This window comes from Condylura cristata, unplaced genomic scaffold (assembly GCF_000260355.1).
Source record: "Condylura cristata isolate star-nosed mole 26May11 unplaced genomic scaffold, ConCri1.0 scaffold00022, whole genome shotgun sequence".
Lineage (NCBI taxonomy): Eukaryota > Metazoa > Chordata > Mammalia > Eulipotyphla > Talpidae > Condylura > Condylura cristata.
The window spans coordinates 10,716,047-10,734,131 of NW_004567123.1; the positions used below are offsets into that span (position 1 = coordinate 10,716,047).

The following is an 18,085-nucleotide window of genomic DNA, read 5'->3' on the forward strand; positions in this document are numbered from 1 at the left end:
GAAATAATAGTAAATATTATCAAGTGTTTGTGTCTTTATGTCTCGATATAACAAAACTGAGTAGTGTCTGTTCAGACTTTCTTGGTATAAGAAATATTTAACTCATTTTCTCTATGTCTCTCGCATCTATTTTATCTCCTCTTTTGTGTGGATGATTACAGCTTAAAAAAAATTAAACCATATGCTAAGATTTCTGTTTAAAACTCATCAGTTTTAAGTTTCAGCTCTTTGATTCCTCACCATCTATCAAAAAATGAATTAAGTGTATGGACATCCAGACCTCCCTGGTGGAGAAAGAGCTAAGCCTCAGTACTTAAGTTAATTGCACTGCAACACAAGTTCATCCCTGGCCAGAGAACTAACCCGCGTTAGTTACCTCTCCCGTTGCTCCCCTTAGCAGTGTTTTTCAGATCTGCCTAGTGTGCTTCCCATTCTGTCTCTAGTCTCTCTCCAACTTCTCGACTCTGCAACTTTGATCTTTATCACAGCTCTTGTATGCCTAAATAAAAAAAAAATTAAGTCTTAAAAAAAGTGTGTAGATGTCTTTCCACTTGGATTTCCCAGCCCTCAACTCACCTTCACCAGGTATCAGAACCTGCCAAACTCCAAATTGCTTTGACTAGGTTAAGTTATGTAAACATTTATATTCTGACCTTTACTATAATTAAGCTTTGCATTCATAATTTGGTTCTAAAAATCACGATTGTATAAATAATATTCAAAATATGATGATTATGCAGGAATAAGTACTGAACTCACAAATAGGCTACCCAATGTCTCTGAGCCTAAGTCACTTGAAGAATATTTCAAACATCGAGATTAAATGGATTTTATTATTTTTCACCACTTGTTCAATACAATGATGTTTCAGGTTGCTTCAAATTTGTAATGAGATTTTCTTATACACTTTATCAACCTCCTGGAAATTTTTATTGCATCTTTTTTTTCTAATTGTCAGAAAGAATTTTTATTTTATCACATTCCTTAAAGCATCCACTTTTCTTATCACACTACTTGTTGGATGATATAAAATGCTTCCAGGCCATAAGCACAGCTGTCTTCTTATTTCTTTTTATTGTTCTCCTGGGTTAGTTCTATTGTTACCTAAGGCCTCTGAATTTCTTCTAGATTCTTTTTAAAATGGTATAAAGAGGTGAATTTAATGAGTCCTTACATGAATGAATGTATCTTTTTATTTCCTAGAATTCTAAGTCCTATTTTTTCCTCCTTAGAAATCTGAAGGTATAATTATACCATCTCTTAGGGTACAAGGTTGCTGATGTGAGAAATTTTAGTATGCAATGCAGTTGTGTTTATTTAAAATTTTTAAATTAGGTGTAATATGCATACCGAAAAGTGGACAAATTATAGCTTAGTGAATTATCTTACAGTGATCACATAAGTATAATCACTACACTAGTCAAGAAATAAAACACGATCTGTGCTTCAGCAGCCCCACTTTTCCCCATTCTCAATTATTTTCTCCTTTTTCCCATAAGGCATAATTATCCTGGATTTCTAGTACCTTAATAGTTTTGCCTGGTTTTGAAATTTACATAAATATAAACTAAATATGATGCATTCTTTTATGACTAGCTTCTGTGTCTCAAAATTAGGTGTGTAAGATTTATCTATGTCATAGTCTATAGAAGTGATCTATTTATTTCAATTTCTAATTAGCCTTTTTTTGGTTGTTAGAAAAAAAATGACATATTTTTCTATTTTGCTGCAGAAATACATTTTGACTTTTCGAACAGCCCAATATTTTTATGAATATATAAAAAATTATCCTTTCTAATATTTACAAACATTTGTGGTTTTGTCCCCAGGCTTTGGCTACTATCAAGTTGTTCACAATATTTTGTTTATATATTCACATTTCTACTATGTTTTGCTTTATCTAAGGTCATTGATTATGATTACTTTAAGTTTTAGAAACTATTATTATCCAACCACTTTCCAAAGCAGTTGTACCGATATCACAATTACTTCAATGTATGAGTTCTACTTCCTCTGAAACTTTACCGTCACTTGGTACTGCCAGTTTATTTCATAATAGCTATTTTGACTGGTATGTAATGATATTTTGTTTTTCAGATTTTTGAATGGCTTTTTGATGTAAGTGCTGGTCATTTGTTATATGACTGATAAGTCATTTGCCATCTTTCCATTACATTGATTACATGTTTTAATTGACTTTTTACTCTTTACATAACTTACACAGGAGACATCAGGTTATATGTATGACAATAATCTTTAATTTGCTTTTTTATAGTCATTTAATGATTGTTTTAAAACAAATCATATTTTATCAATATTTTCCTTCATGGTTATTTTTTTCTTTGAGTTTCTTATACTTAGACCCTGAAGATATTCAAATCTGTTGTTTTCTAAAATTTTTGTTTCTCACATGCTGATCTAAAATAACCTGGAATTGATTTTTTGTGTATGGTGAGAAATAGGGGTCATGATTCACATTTTCCACATCAACCTGCATTTGACCCTATGATACTTATTAAAGGGGAAAAACAACTTTTGCCTTTGGGTTATAAAGCTGCCTTTGTCATCAATCAGGTAATTATTATCATTTGGGTCTATTTTGGTTTTATTGTTACATGGGTCTATCAGTGAATCCAGGCACCAGGACACCTATGTTTGCTTCATTAACTTCAAATTCATTAACTTTAAAAATGATTAGACAGATTTATATGTCCCCAAATTGAAATGTTTAGAGGTTTTATTATTTTTGACATTTCATATCTCCTTTCAGACTTTAAAATCAATTTGTCAATTTCTTTTACTGCAACATAGACACATTTAAGGAAAATTGATATTCTTGTTTGTGAAAATGATATACAGCATCATATACTTTGGTTTCCTTATTTTCTAGCAATAATACCTTATTTTCTATGTTGAGGTCTTATATATTTATCAGACTTAATGTATGCATTTGATACTTATGATGCTACATATTAAAGTGCTGAAAAGTACAAGTGAAGCAAAAAACTACCAGGAGGAGGAAATAATAAAGATTAGAGTAGAAATAAACAAAATAGAATCAAAAAAGATTGCGAAAGATCAATGAAAACAAAAGAGGATTCTTTGAAAAGTTAAAATAATCTCTAGCTAGACTCACCTAGGGAAAAAAGGGGGAAATAGAATTGGAAATGAAAGAGAATTTACAGCAGACATGTCATAAATACAGGGGATCATTAAGAAACTAATGTTAACATCTTCATGCAAATAAACTGAAATTGAACAACCTAAAATTGTGACATTTTTAGAAGTATACAACCTGGCCATCCCTGGTGGCACAGCGAGTTAAATCACAGCACTGCAAGCCACTGCAACATGGGTTTGATCCCCAGCCTGGAGGTGACCACATGAAGGAGCAGGCCTCTCTCGTCTCATCCACTGCTCCCCTCAGCAGTGTACTTCACCATCTGCCTGTTCTGCTCCTCACTCTGTCTCTGGTGAATCCTCTCACTGCCCCTACATCTCTGGCCTGTATGCATAAATAAATAAATCTTAAAAAAAATAGAATATAACCATCCAAGGCTGAATCACAAAGAAATAGAAAAGCTGAACAGAATGAGTACAGGAAAGGACATTGAAATAATAATCAAAGTTTCCCCAAAATCAAAACCCTAGCACCAGATGATTTTACTAATGACTTTTTAACCAAACTTTTGAAAATGAACTGACACATAACTTTATCATGCTTTTTTAAAAAATAAGGAAGAGGGTAAACTTCCAAGTATATTTTATGATCACGCACGTTTTTGTCTCACTCCTGTTTTGTTTTGGGGTTTTTGCAAAGACACAATGGGGCCCTCCCTTGTGGCACAAAGCTTGAAAGCACCGCAGGATGCTAGCCTCAGCTGCTTCAATAGGACAAGTTGGATGATCCCCAGCCAGGGAGTTAACCTACATGATGTGACAGATCTCCCTTGTCCTATCCCACTGCTCCCCTCAACAGTGTACTTCATCAATCTACCTGTTTCGCTCACCATTTTGACTCTGGTGAATCCTCTCACCACCCCTACACCTCTGGCCTGTACCCCAGTTCTGTATGCAGAAATAAGTAAATCTTTAACAAAAAAAAAATAATAAAGAACTCTCCTGCACTTCTGGTGGGATACAAGCTAGTACAACCACAATGAAAACTGTTTAGAGATTTCTCAAACTGCTAAAAATGGAGCTTCCATATGACCCAGCAATCCCACTCCTAGGTATCTACCCAAAAGACAAAAAAAAAACTGATCCAAAAAGATACCTGCACCCCCATGTTTATTGTTGCTTTATTTACAATTGGAAAGGCATGGAAACAATCCAAATGCCCAAAAGTAGATGACTGGATTAAAAAGATGTGGTACATATACACAATGGAATATTACTCAGCAAACACATGCCTTTTGCAGCAGCATGGATGGAGCTGGAAAACATCATGTTTAGTGAAATAAGCCAGAAAAAAAAGAAAAAAATACCGGATGGTTTCACTCATAGCAGGAGTATAAAGGACCAAGGGAGAAAATAATAATAATAATAATGAACAACTATTTACCTGAGCATTTTACGGGGGTAGAGTAGGAAATGGGATCAAAAACAGTGGGGGGAGGGAAGCACACCACACGGCTGATTTGGTGATAGGAAGCCCACAGGGATTACAATTGAGATGCAAAAAGGCACACAATGATGTAAAATTAAACTATTATATTATTAAAGTAATGATAATAATAATAAAGACATGATGGACTATGGTGAGAGAGATACTGTGACCACACCTGAGGGATGAAATCCTATGTTGTCAAAATATTAAAAAGGATGTACAACAATAGTACTCAGTAATAAGATAAATTTTAAAAAATAATTACACACAAGGTTGAGATTAAGAAAGTTTCCATTCATTGCTCGTTTAGTAAGGACTTTTTTTTTTAACCATAAATGATAAAGTGAATTTTATAAACTATTTATGCATCTAGAATGTGATTGTTTAATTTTTATTCTATATTCTTTTAACAAAATAAAAATATTTTTAGTAATTAAACAACTTTTATTCCTGGAATGAACTTAATCCTTTTTATATCCTGATATACATAATTTGTTGATTTTTTTTTCATCGATTTACGTGTAAAATATCGATGTGATGTGGCATTTTTCTTGGTTTGGTCTATGACTGGTAGGTTTTGTCTTCTAAGTCGTGCTGGTTTATGGAGTTGTAGAATTTTACAAAGCTTTGTAAGTCTCTGTGTGAGATTAGGCATTATTTCTTTTTTTATATATCTGAAGAGCATTCTAAAGGTTTTCTTCTATTTTTAAAAATAGTTTATTAACATATTTACTCTTTTAAATGATGGGTTCCATTTAAGGATATTACTTTCCTTATGGGTGCAATAGCCTATCATATACCTCTGAGGAGCATAAGCTTAAGTTTCCATCTTTTCCTCTAACTTATTTAACTATACCCTTGAGTCTATTACTCTCTTTTTCTTTTACAATGTCAGTTTTCTTCAAATACTTGGAAATGCTTGGTTATCCAGTAATTGATTGTTGAAGGATCAGGTTTGTAACATCACAGCTGGCTTGTGTGTTCTCTGTCCTTACCAATGTTTTGTCATTGATTTTATCAACTTCTGTATGAATGGAGGGAATGTTCTGTGAAACCTGAGTGTGAGGGTGCAAATAGCAGGCTTCTCTTTCACTCCTGGTAACAGAACACACGAGACACAGTGTCCTTTTTCTAAATGCCAGAAGAAGACAGGTCCTCACTCCTGATCTGGAGTCCGAAATCCTGCCTAGAATGCCTGTCTCTTTAGAGTCAAGAAATCCTGTCTATTTAGGTTCTCTTTAGACTCATTATACCCCAGAGTACCCCTGACTTAATTCTGGGAATGAGTTCTATGTTTTCATTCAAGGGATGGTGAAGGAAGGATGGAGAGGCTGTTCTATAAATCACTCAGCAAAAAAATCAGCCACCCCCCCACTTTCTGTCCCTTCTCTGAGTTCTGCTGTCCATATCAGCTCAGATCATCAGCCACAGCATGAAAAACTCCACACTCAATTATCAGCTTCTACTGAGCTCACTGGCAAGATTACAGCTACCTTTTCTCTTCTAGAATTTGTCAGCAGCTTCATTCTGCTGATGCTCCCTTCAACTGGTATAAGTCTTTGTCATTTCAGTGTCTATTTTTGCTTTGCTTGGTTTTTGAATTTTTTTTTTAAAGAAAGAAAGTTTTTTTTTCTTTTTTTTAAAGAAAGACATAGGACTAAGGCTTAGTCAAGCAGGATTTTTTAATTTAAATATGTTTAATTTGCATGTTTTTATTGCCTATTAGAGTTACATCAATAATATGCAACTAGACAATGTAAGGTGAAAATAGAGCATAAGTTCAAAGTTATTTTTATGACACCTGAGAGATACAAACATACATGTTAGGGAGAGACAAGGAGGAGAAGCAGTATATAATTTTAAAAAATACCTCAGCAACTGCACAGGTAGCTTTTTTTTTTTTTTCAGCAAATAAGAATTAGATACACATAGGAAGATAAAGATTTAAAATATGCCTATACTATAAATCTTTGCATAAATTAGAAATTAAAAAACATTTTAAAGATCCATGTCTACTAAAAACACTATTTCATCTTCATTTTACTTAAACATAGCAAATAGATTATGCATATTTTTGTGTGAAATATATCCTCTAGGAATGTTGCAATTTTTCAGTAAAATTACTCATCCCATTAACATAACTATGTGCTTATAGTATTTTAAAAGTGTGTAGACTTTTGATATTGCAAACAAAACGTCCACCTTTCACTTCCTTTTTTCTGTCTCCTATCCAACTGCCATCATTGCCCAGTTAATCTACATGGAACTGGAAAAGTTAAATGAGTGGCAATCTTGAGCCCATAAGTAAGAGAGTAATTGACAATGCCCATCAATATAAGAAAGTGTTGTGGCAAATTATGGTAAGAGGGCACAAAGTCGTCTCTATAATATCACTTTTTAAGTGATATTTTTGAAACATTTCTTTAATTTGAATAGACAGAGATGATAGATAGACAGACAGACAGACAGACTTTCAAAATGTTGTGATCTTGAGGGAAAGGCAATTTTCCAGGTTCCCTATCCCATCTATGGGAGGGTGGAGCTAGAAAGCTAGAGAGATAAGAAAGGAAGGGGATCAAGGAGGCACATGGAACAGAGAGACATGAAGAAGCTCTGCTTGTTTCTCAACTTTGGACTTGTACCAAGGAGCTGGGGTTCATGGAAGAAGACAGAGACATGGGAGTCTGCCAATAAAAAATTTATCTTGACTTGTACTTTGATTTTGTTCCTTTTGTCTCAGACTTGCTTGTCCCCTTCTGCCCATTTCCTATGGGTCCACACCAGAAAGTGCCTTGACGTGTGGCAAGTTTTTTGGCCTCAGTAACTCTGATTCAGGTCAACACTGTTTGTCTGAGTATTTACCCATAAGGGCAGGGTAGCTTTGGGTATTTAATTGAAAACTATTTTAAGTATATTCCTTTTCTTTATTTCACACTAAATGTATTAAAGTTAATTTCTATTGAGGCCTTGTGCACTAGGGTATGTTTTGTCTTGGTGTAGCACATGATAACCCATTTAGAATGTGCCAAGTTTAGAGGTTCCTGGGGGGCTCCTAACAATATTAGTTATTCTCATTTTGCCTACTCCATTTTCCTTCTACTATTCTCTGGCCTGCTTTATACCCCAGAAGATCTCTGTCCTCTGCACAGCTCTTCCTAGACCCCCTTATGAGATGGTTTCCACCTGGATGTCCACTAGCAAGTACCAACAGGAGATCAGAAAGTGGGAGAGGAAAGTGTCCTGGATCTTCCCCTCCCATTGTGGCTTCCTTATTCTGTCTCCCACTATACCCCACAGATGAAAGATAAGAATAGAAAAGAGGCCCTCCCTAGTGGCGCAGTGGGTTAAAGTACAGCACTGAGAAGCTAAAGCCACTTCAACATGAGTTCGATCGCAGCCCTGGAGGTGACCACATGGCACAGCAGACCTCTCCTGACCCGGCCGCTGCTCCCCTCAGCAGTGTATTTAGTCAGTCGACCTGTTCTGCTCCCCACTCTGTCTCTGGTGAATCCTCTCATCGCCCCTGTACCTCTGGTCTGTACCCCAGATCTGTATGAATAAATAAATCTTAAAAAAAAAATAGAAAAGACTGGAAAGAATGCCACAAGGTCAGGAACCTGTGTCATACAAGGAAATGTGGGTAAAAGGAATCAACATAGTCACTAATCCAGCTATAAAAGCTATCAGATGGTTGTAGGGAGTGTCAAGAGCACAGACCTGAAGATGAAGCCATGGGGATGAAGGAACAAACCATCCACTTAGGAAGATGAGTCCCTCTCTACTGAAAGATGATGACAAAACTCAGCACTGCCCCACAGAGGAGCAGCAGTCCTCGGTTCACTTGTTCCTATGCAGGTGCTTCTTTCCACCAGCCTCTCCCTCCACAGGGTGGCAGCCTCCTGCCTGGCCATGACCCGTATGAGGGGGCTTTTCTTCACTGAGCTCTTTTCAAGGCCTCCCACCTGCGACTATGCAGGCCTCTCTCAGCAAACCTGCCCCTTTTAGAGCAGCTAGTCCTGCTCCCTTGTGTCTTGACAAGTGTCTTTCACTCTTCTATCCCTTTCCCTAATAAATCAACTCTTGAATAAACTAACATCTTTTTGTGATAGAGAAACTCTATGTGTGCCCCTGAAAGGGGAGCTCTGGTGAAATCTTTCCCAGAGTGAACCCAAGAGCTGCATACTCCAAACTCATCTCCAAAAACGACATCACCACCATGACTGCTTCCTGCACACTTGTGCCCTCCATGAACTCCAGGGACACCAGCCCCTCCCACTCCTGCTCATCTCCACATGTGCCTCTATCTCTGGACTGCATGCTTGGTACTGCCCAAGTGTCTCTAATTAGTCTTTCCACCAGGGTCTCTTCTGTCAGACTATGTGGGTGAGCTGTTTCTGTTGGAACCCAGGTAGATCACCGTACTTCAGAAATGATGCAGTTTCATTCCACTGGCAGCCCTTTCTCACATGGGGTTTCTAAATCTCTGCCACTCCATGTTTACAAACATCATTGATGTTCCCTGATGATATTTTTTGATGACTACATGATGTACTTGTTTTTTAAATTATTGTTTAAAAGTCACTTAATTTGTTGCCCTTTAAAGTATTTAATACATTTAATCCAGCAGTTCTCAATGTGAGCAGAGACTCTAGTTACTACAGGCCAAATTTCTGACCCACAGAAACTGTGGGATAATAAATCTGTGTTGTTTTAAGCTGCTAAACTAATCTCTAATTAAGCGGGTCATTTATTAAGCCACAGAAAGTGAATACATCAAAGCTCCAATCTCCAAGATTCTGGATTTTTTTTTTTTTTTTGGTTAATATAGGTTGGTGTTCAAGCATTGGTAGGTGTCAATACCACCCAGGTGATGTTAATTTTCAGTCAGAAATGAGAATCACTGTGTTTTCTCCTTAACCGAATTTTAAGCAGCTGAAAAATAAAATAAACTCCTGGAACAGCAGTTTTCTTCTTTCCATTTCACCCATTCAACAAATAGTTATTGAAGGTTTACTGGATGTGAGGCCCTAGGGGTTTATTTAACACTAAACAAAATCAGACATAGTTATTCCCATCATGGAACTGATAGTCAAGACAAGGAGACAACACATTTTTTTTAAGCACCATATGTTTTCTACACAAAAGGCAAGGTTCAATTTCACAAAAATTATCTGGCAGAAAAAAGACTTTTACAATATTTAAAGCCTTACACTCCATCACATATTTCAGGGTGCCCTATCAATTACTTTCATTTGAACTACAAAGCCCTGTTTGGGGAAGATAAATTTGCCTAAAATGACCCTAATCAACACTATTTTGGTATGCTTACAGAGGTCACCCCACTAATTCAGAAAACAAACAAAAAAAAGAAGGATAAGAATTTAGCACACACTCAGTCATTAGTCTTGGCACGGAGATTGTAAGTGTTGGGTGTCACAGTAAATAAGGTTTTTAAAGATCCCTTTAAAATGAGTTTGAAAAGGATAAATATTAAACAAATAGTGTCACAAAGAAAAAGCAAAACAACTGCCTACTGTGAGTAGTCTTGGGGAGTGTGCATGGTACAGAAAGATCTGACTGGTTTGGGGCGGGTCAGGGAATGTGTCTCTGAGGAAATACCATTCAGCAAGGAAACCAAAGAGGCATGAAGAGAGACTGGGAGGTGGACTGAGAAACAGATGCTTCTTAAACAGGCTTGGCTGTAAATTTGAACCCATTGGGGGGCTTTTGAGAGTATTCAGGCCTGGAACCTATATGCCTAATTAACGTTTCTGGTGTATGATGTGGGTGGGCATCTCCCAGTCTTCACATTATGTCTATGTAGAAAAATAGCATAAGCAAAGGTCTAGGGGTGGGAGGGGACTTGACAAAGTCTAGGAACTGAAAAAAATGTGGCTGAACAGAAAGGAGTCATGACCCTCTTCAGATTTTCAATAGCTACACATTACCAATATGTTGTCACAACTGCTTGCCTTCTGTGAGACATTATTATCCAAAGTATTTCTAAACACTTTGCCTTGTGTTGGAAAGTGCTCTCTGGGAATTCAATGCATAAAGTAAGAGAGATTTCACCAAATTTCAAAAGATCATCCAAGGCTAAAAATAAAGGGACCTATAACACACTTTCATAACCCGCTCCCTGCCCTGACCTGAGCTTTGGTCCAGACAGAAGCATGTTTCTAAATTCCAACTTCATGATCGGATAGAGGCAAGAGAGCTCTTCTAAAAAAGAAGATGGCACCATTTAACCATGTTTGTATTTTCTTTTCTTTTTTGACTTGCCAACTGTGTAGTCTCCATTACACTCCCGACATTATAGAGAGTTTACTGATACTGACAGAAGTGTAAATTGTCCCCTCAATGGCATTTTGGTATCAATAGAATAAGTTATGGAAAGCATAGTAAAAGATACTGACTTGTCAGAATGCTCTAAAATCTCTTTTGCGTGAAAAGTGCTGATTGTTCTCTAATTAGCAAATTATGTAGATCCATGTAGCCTATTTCAGCTACTCTCCTCTTTTACTCAGCTGCTGCAAACTGGTCTAATTTCCATTTCTCTAAATGCCAGCATCCTTCCTGCCACAGGACATTTGCACATTCAATTCTCACCATTTTTTCCTATTTCCCCATGTTCACGTCCTCACTTCCTTCAGAGTCACCTCATTAGAGTCTCCCTGACTATTTATTTAAAAATACTCCTAACTCCCCTGACCAGCCCATTGCTCCCCTCAGTAGTGTACTTCATCAGTCGGCCTGTTCTGCTCCCCACCATGTCTCTGGTGAATCCTCTTACTGCCCCTGCACCTCTGGCCTGTACCCCAATTCTATATGCATAAATAAATAAATCATTTTTTAAAAATTTTAAAAATACTCCTAAATCTCAGGGGTTTCCCTGGTGGCCTAGGGGTTAAGTCTCAGTACTATCTCTGCTACACCTGGATCCCGGTCAGGGAGCTGACCCATATATGGCCAGCAGATCTCTCCTGTCTCGCTGCTGCTCCCCTCAGCAGTGTATTTCAGTAAATCCATCTGTTCTGCTTCCCACTCTGTCTAGTGAATCCTTTCTCCTTCCCCTCTTCCACACCTCTGGCCTATACCAGTTCTTCTATGCAACTAAAACAAAATCATTTTTTAAAAATCCTCCCAATTTATTATATTCTTATCTTGTTTCAACTTTATTTATAGCATTTGTTACCCTGTGACTTATTATAAAAGTGTTTCATTATTTTTGCCTGCATCCCCAGCCCCAACCCAGATTGTAAGCAAAATGAGATAACAGATATATCTGATTTGGTTGCTAATTTATCCTTAAGACCTAGAGTATGACTGCACACACTTATAGCTCAATATTTAAAACAAAAAGGTGACTATCAAGAATCACTAAAGGAACCAAAAAGTGTTTTAACAAATAATACACACATCTGAAAAAGTTAAAGTCCTGAGATACAAATGGACACAAGAATGAAAACCATGTTTTCATGTAACATAGATCGTTCTGCAGAGTGATCAAAATATGCAGAATGTCAAACTCCATTAAAAAATTGCTCTTTTATAAATGTGGCTATTGGAATAAAAGTTAAATTAGCCTTATGTAATATTCCATTAAATTCCACAAACATTTTATTAATTAAGACAAGTTAAAAATGTTTTGAAGTTAAACAATTCCTCACCTTCTGTTAAAAATGTCTCTGAAGGGCCCTCCCTGGTGGCGCAACAGGTTAGGACTCAGCACTGCAAGCTAGCCACAGCCGCTTCAGTGCCAGTTTGTTCTCGCCCCAGAGGTGACACACATAGTGCAACAGGCCTCGCCAGTCTCGGCCGCTGCTCCCCTCAGCAGTGCACTTCGTTGATCTGCCTGTTCTGCTCCCCACTCTGAATCCTCTCACCACTCCAGCACCTCTGGCCTGTACCCCAGTTCTATATGCATAAATAAATCTTAAAAAAAAAAAAAAGAAAAAAAAAGTCTCTGAAATAGTGATGTGTATGTTATACATCAAAAAAAACATATTTAAAAAAAAATTTAAAAAGCAGTCCATAAGACATAAACAGTTCAAATGGAGAAAACAAAAAGTGTGAATAAATACCGTTTTCAGTTCTATTTTCACTTCATCGCTTCCCAACTTTGACATTATATTAAGAACTGCAGTTCTTTGGAGGCCCTCTGCTTTAGATGTCCTGTCCCTGATCCCCAAGGAAGCCTCCTATAAACATTTCTCAGTGAGAACAGCGTAATCACAAGATACTGCTGTTCTGTGGAGGTGGGGATTGCTTAGATACAGTTCACAGTTAAGTATCTGAAAAGAGGTCATGGCAGCATTTCTCAAAGTTAGGTGTGCATCGGAATCTGTTAGAGGACTGGCTAATTAGACTGCTGCACTCCACACTCAGGTCTCTTGATTCAGCATGTCCCAGGCAGAGGCTACAGATTGACATGCCTCTCAAGATCCAGGTGATGCCACTGCTCCTGGTTCACAGACCGTCCTTGGAGGAACACTGGTCAGTTGGGCAGTTGGACTCTCAGAGTGCCATTTCTTTCTTCTACACCCCCTAACCCCTGGCCCCAGCCATTTCAGAACCACCCCACAAAGTGGAGCCACTGAATCAGACTGAGTGAAGGATGGGCATAACTGTATGGAACAGTGTGGTCTATCATCGTTGTGGGTGATAACACTTCCATAGGGATACATTCTTTTTTTTATTTTTAAAGATGTATTTATTTAGGGCCCTCCCTGGTGCTGCAGAGGGTTAAAGCACAGCACTAAGAAGCTAAAGCCACTTCAGCATGAGTTCGAACCTTGCAGACCTCTCCTGACCAGCCCCCTGCTCCCCTCAGCAGTGTACTTCGTCCATATGCCGGTTCTGTTCCCCACTCTCGCTGGTGAATCCTCTCACCGCCCCTGCACCTCTGGCCTGTACTGCAATAATTTTTTTTTTAAGGTTTAATAAGTCTTTTTTTTTTTAAAGGTTTATTTATTTATGCATACAGAACTGGGGTACAGGCCAGAGGTTCAGGGGAGGTGAGAGGATTCACCAGCGACAGAGTGGGGATTAGAACAGGCAGATCGACGAAGTACACGAGGCCTGCCGCGCCATTTGGTCACCTCCCTGGTGGGGAGATTGAACTCTGCTGAAGCAGTTGCAGCCGGCTTCATAATACTGCGCTTTAACCTGTTGTGCCACCTGGGAGGGCCTGGGATATATTCTTATGTTCACTGTAAGTGTGCCTTTCTGGGTTTTGATTAATAGACACTGGTCTATTTTGACAATTTGTTTGAATGCTGAACAGGTCAATTCATTAGGAAACTTGTTTATATTACCAACTCTTCTCTGGTGTCATTCCAAGAAAAAGTCAGTTTATTTGCATTAGTTAACTTACTAACTCACACATGCACACTTCTTTCTCAGATGCTTGAAAGAGTTCTTTCTCCAAACTTTCCAAGTAGAACTTTTTGGGTGTTTTATATGTACAGAACACTTCTCTTTAAAAATTGTTAATATTGGGGATTATTTAAAAATAGAGCAAATTCTATCAGAACTGTGTTTCTACTAATAAATCCTCATGTCGTAATGTAGACAGAACTGATTCCAACCCTCCTTCATTCCCTTTTCCCTCCTTTTTCCTAACCCCTTTTATGTCTCCCACCTTTCCATAGCTAACCACATAAGTTGGTAGGGGACATTTTACTGCATATCACCATATAACACTTTTTTATATGTGTTTTCTTTAGTTTTCATAATAATGCCATTCTTCATATACTTTCCTCAACTTGCTTTCTTAACGTCTGATTTTAAAGATTCATATTTTATGGTAGCTTAAATTCTTAATTTACTTCTTTTCATACTATCAAAATTTTAACTCTTTTTAGATATTTGAGGACTTTCTACTTTTCTTTCCATAATTGCAAATAACATCACAATCAATACACAAATTTATGTCTCTATGTACAAATGAATTAGAGATGTATGGGTAGATTTGGTAGGTTATAGGACATGTGAATCTTCCATGCTTCTTGATGAGTCATAGATTGAATGAATGCCCCAATTAATGGCCTCTTTTTTTTTCACATAGTTTCCTATAAAAGTGTAACACCCCCACTCTGATTCTGAGCTTTGGTTATGTGACTTGTTTTGGCCAAATGCCTGGTAACAAATGAAATACGAAGACTTGAAAGGCTTCTGCTTACTCCCTAGCACAATAAACTTGCTCACCCTTGCTTTTCTGAGATTGTCAGCAGTATATGCCTACTGAGGGTATAACAGACACATATAGCAGATACAAGGACATCCTTGGCATCTCTGCGGCCATTGTAGACCAGCCTTCACCCAGTCCAAAATTAACCAGATGACTTGATTAGTCATGTTAGGCCCATCTAGCTGACCCAGCACTGACCACCAATGCATAAGCAAACTCAACAGCAGTAATAGAAGGTCCTTGTTTTAAGACATTAAGTTCTGAGTGGTTTGTTATACAGAATGATTGTAGCAAAACATTACTGATACACTTGAAACTGCTAAGTATTTTCCCAAAGTAGTTTAACCAGTTTACATTCCCACCGCAATGGTTTCCCACATCATCATAACACTTGATATTGACGGACTTGGACTTAAATGACTTTCTTAAGATGGTTGTGAAACCATAACTTAACTGGAATTCTAATTTTCCCTATCGTTACTAGTGAATATGAGCATGTTTTCATGATTTTGGGGTCTCCCATCCATTTGCATTGTGAGGTTTTCTTTACATAAGCATGCTTTAACGAGAGTGTGTAGGACGGACTGAAAGAGGAGTCCAGACACCTGTCATGTGACTGGTGCGTGGTACTTTTTATGCTTCAGAGCTATCCGTGGGATGAGACTGAGGCTGGAGTTCTGGTGAAACTAGAACTTTGCTTGACACCCTCCTCTATGCATCTTGTTTCTGTCAGTCCCCTTCTCCTGAGAGCATTTCCTTAAAGTTTTGCATACAAATGCCAGGCTCATTCTCTGTTTCTAAGGACTTTACTTTGACCTTTTCTCTGTTCAGTATTTACCTGCATCATCACTTATATTAACTTTTCATTTTACTCCTTTAACTTATGTCCAAAGTCCCTTGGGCTCACTTTCTTTAGCTCTAACTTAAGCCATCTCACCTTAAGCCAAGACATCAGAATGTGTTACCTACATTCATATCTCTCACCCCAAGAATTAGATGAATAATTTTTATTAAAATTAAGTTTACTATGGTAACATTGATTTATAGTACTGTGTATATTTTAAATATATAGAGTCATTCCTTTACAAATGTATGTTATCATACACATCTACCACTAAAGCATCAACAATCCTCTACCATAGTCCAGTGAGGCCTATAGCCCCCAATTCTTACCCCAATTCTAACAGCTTCAGTATTTGTCTTTCTCCTTCTGATTTATTTCACGTGGTAAAATACCCTCCAGTTAAATACATGTAGCAAAAGACAAGATTTCATTATATTTTATAACCAAATAGTGTTTCATTGTATATGTATAGCGCATCTTTTTTATCCAATCATCTATCATTGGAAACTTAAATTGTTTCTGTAGCTTGGCTATTGTAAATATTGCTGCAATGAACATAGGAGTGCATATAAACTTTCAAATAGATGAACACTTAATGATCCAAAGCAAGAGCATCAAATTCAGTGAGTCAAGTATTATAACAGCAATAATAAAAGTTGCAGAGTGCCACCCTGAGACTAACTGAACTAATCAGACAGTAAGAGTAAGAAAACGCTGAAGTCATCAGAAAGAGCATGAAATAAACTAATGAGGATTGGGTTAAGCCTTAAAACCTTATGTTAGAACCAGCAGGAGAAATAATAGCTACTCCCTCTACCTGGTGACCCCCAAATTATCCCTAAAGACCAGGATCAACAGCCTTTCTTATGTGGGTCTTTGCATAAGCTCTTCGATCAGTAAGGTCCAACTGAACATGTCTTCTCTCCACAACTCAGAACTGTGCTCAGCTCTATCATACTAGTTGTCACATGATACAACAATCACACAGACATCTTTGTTCCCTTTACATATATGTGAGCCCCTTGTGGTCAGCACTACTCATATCAAACACGCAGATAAATAATCAATAATGTATGCTGTGGAAGTAATAATTTAATTATGATAAAGATGGAAACAAGCAAGGACTAAAACCAACTCTAAAATCACTTAAGATTTGCCATCATCCCTCTTGATCTTTAATAAATTAATCATTATTTGGGCCTCCTTGGGGGTCAAAGGGGTTAAGTCTCAGCACTATGAAGCTATCTATAGCCACTGAGCATGAATTCGATCCCCAGCCAAGGAGCTAACCCAGACAGTGCAGTAGACCTCTCCAATCTGGTCCTCTACTCCCTTCAGCAGTTTATTTCAGTCAATCTGCCTGTTCTGCTCTCCACTATATCTCTGGTGAATTCTCATACCTGTGGCCTACACCCCAGCTCTTATACACATAAATAAATCAACCTTTAAAAAAAAAAGAGCCATTATTTTAGGTACAGAGAATCTACCTTATAAGTCTATCAGTAATCTGGATGTTCATTTCTAGATTAAACTAGGAGCTTTTCTAGAATTCAGAAGATTTGGCAGCAATTGCCATTGCATTTTTTTTAAGTAGGCACTCTTTCTATGCCAAATATAATTTTGCCACCTCAACTCTTATTTTTCCAGTATACACAAATCCTATCCACCTCAGATCTTTTTATGCCCTTACAGATACCTAAGGATTCCATTATTTATTGAGAGGATTCTTTTCCCATGCTGGATAGTAACAGAACTTACTCTCTGATGCATACCATTCTGCATTGCTCTGGTATCATTCCTTGAATACAGCAACAATCTGTCTACTCAGAGACTATACCTAAAACATCACTGAGAAAATAAATTACCATGATATTCAAACAGAAAAGTTCTTCAATCAGCAGCATATCCATGTTCTTGGTCATTTCTTTATCTGAATAATCAAATATATGTGTCCACATATAAATATATATTTCAGCTGTATTTGAAAATGCAAAAGCCTATCTAGGACTTCTGAATTATGCTGTGAAGAAGTGATTTTGTACTTAGCTATTAAACCCTCAGCTAGTCAGGGTTCTCTACTTAGGTACTAAACCCTCAGCTAGTCTTCTGTCACAATACACTTTCTTGTAAATAAAACAAAACCTTAATGGCATATAGGAATAAATTCAGTGCCTTCCTATGTGAAATCAAATGGCTGCAGATCTTTACCTGCCTGGAGGATGGCTAGTTGTCAACAAGGACTACTGAGCTGACAGGCTTGCTTTATGGGTCTCCTTCAACAACAGGCTAGACCAACACATTATTACAAAGATGGCAGAAGTAAGCCCTTCCTGGTGGCATAGCTGGTTGGAGCACTGCACTGAGAAGCTAAGCCAAGCTGTGGCTGCTGCAGAGCAAGTTCGATCCCCCGCCCCGGAGGTGATCCACATGGCACAGCAGA

At 37.6% G+C, this 18,085-nt stretch overlaps 1 long non-coding RNA gene across 1 annotated transcript in view; it reads right to left on the reverse strand.

The window, feature by feature from the left end:
- Window positions 1–455: 455 nt before the first annotated feature.
- Window positions 456–18,085, reverse strand: part of LOC105853964 — a 32,405-nt gene continuing 14,775 nt past the window's right edge. The window contains exon 3 of the long non-coding RNA XR_001145706.1: window positions 456–499. This is a non-coding gene — a long non-coding RNA (uncharacterized LOC105853964). The remainder of the gene's footprint in view (window positions 500–18,085) is intronic.